At 36.1% G+C, this 1,721-nt stretch overlaps 1 protein-coding gene across 1 annotated transcript in view; it reads right to left on the bottom strand.

The window, feature by feature from the left end:
- Positions 1-1,721, bottom strand: part of dhrs12la (dehydrogenase/reductase 12-like a) — a 40,551-nt gene that overhangs the window by 1,438 nt on the left and 37,392 nt on the right. The window lies entirely within an intron of this gene.

The raw sequence follows: 1,721 nt of genomic DNA, 5'->3' as shown, positions 1-1,721 counted from the left end.
ATATTAGATAAACAGTTGAAATTTGTACACTGTGGTCCTAAGGAGTTTTTTTTTTCATGTAGAAACTGATAAAGGGAAATTTTTAGGAGCGTCTAGGTTTCATGGAAACTGATGTTTAGAAACTTACATGAGGAAATGAAACACTTCAAACTAAAGAAAAACTGCTGTTGTTATAAAGACTGGCAAAGGTTATGGCAAACAATAGTGGATCGCCTGAATGCCTGAAACAAACTTTTTCTAATCACTGCGCTTAATGGAAAGCATTGTAATCATATCATACAAGCATCCTCGTTTGTTCAAAATGAACAGTGGAAGTAAATAATGTAACGTGTGAGTTCATTAATATTACTCTTTAATGTTCCACATTTTATCAATATTTCTACAGACWTGACTGGACCAAAAAAGGAAATAGGTCAAGATTAAATGCAAGAACATTTTTACAGAATGGTATCTGAAAAAGATGTTGACTACAAATGACTACTAATGATTTAGAAGATGCTGCTCACATATTTCATCCCTGTTTTTTTATTTTAGCCATTAAGAAAAGGCATGTGTCAGTACAGGGGGTAGCCCACCATCCCCAGAATTCAAGCCAGCAGAAGAGCATTCCACTACTGAATATGCAACATAATCACACATTTCTGTAGGATGATATGGACTGCTTTGTGCTGTGCTGAATTTTAGGACCCAGCAGTCTGCACAGGTGCCATCCCCAGAAAAGGTAACACTTATAAAGGTAATTGTCAGGAAAAACCAACAGTTTGGACCTGTCATCTGAAAGCCCTTCTCAATATAAGTGCTTCATCATCATCATCATTAAGAAATGGTCACGCCATTGTAAAGGACGACATGTGTTTGGAGCAACTGATACGGTTTGACTTCATTGACAACATCTTTGTTTTTTATCAACCATTTCTCAAATCCCCTCAACCCATTTGATAGTCTATTAAAGACCTTTCTGTCTAACTTAGAACAGCAGATTATTCAGAAACACATTCAAACAGTAACAATGCCCACATGGAGAGTTATAGCATTTATAAAGATAACCATCATAATGTTAAAATGTTAATAGTACCTGACTGAATGTCAAAATGAAYCAGTGGTATTTTATTGCAGGCTGAAAAAACAGGCAGAATCACTGAGAAACACAGTGGTTTCTGATGGGTGTGACCTGACTGAGCAGATAAAACACCAGGTTTAACTAAGCCTGGCTCTTAGCCTGGTCTGGAGCAGGCTGGCTGCACAGGATAAATCATCATGGTAAATTATGCACCACTGCAATTGTGAAACCGAATCGGCTTAAGTCAACAAGGATATCTTAAAAATCCCAGGCTTAATCCCCTATCCAGGTTTTGTTGAACACCCCTCGGGTCCATGGGTCATTTGGTCCATGTTGCTGTTTATTTACATACTAGCAATGTGTTAAACTAATCCCAGAAAAGAAATAATGCAAAACAAAATTTGCTGGAAAACAWTTTACTCGCTGTGTTGTATGAAACCGGTCCAGGATGTAAAAATAAAAAATAAAAAAAAGCCTTGGGGACCACTGATTTAAACCAAAACCAAACCAAAAATTTCAAAAATTTATATTTAGAAAGGAGAAAAAAAAAGAAGTCATGGGCAAATTCTGAGGCTGAATTTCTAAATGTTTGGATGATGATTTGAATATTTTAGGATAAACTGACAGTTTTAAAATGTTTATTTTGTGTGTGTGTGTGTGT

This window comes from Austrofundulus limnaeus, unplaced genomic scaffold (assembly GCF_001266775.1).
Source record: "Austrofundulus limnaeus strain Quisiro unplaced genomic scaffold, Austrofundulus_limnaeus-1.0 Scaffold543, whole genome shotgun sequence".
Taxonomy (NCBI): Eukaryota; Metazoa; Chordata; class Actinopteri; order Cyprinodontiformes; family Rivulidae; genus Austrofundulus; species Austrofundulus limnaeus.
This window is presented reverse-complemented; position numbering and strand designations above follow the sequence as displayed.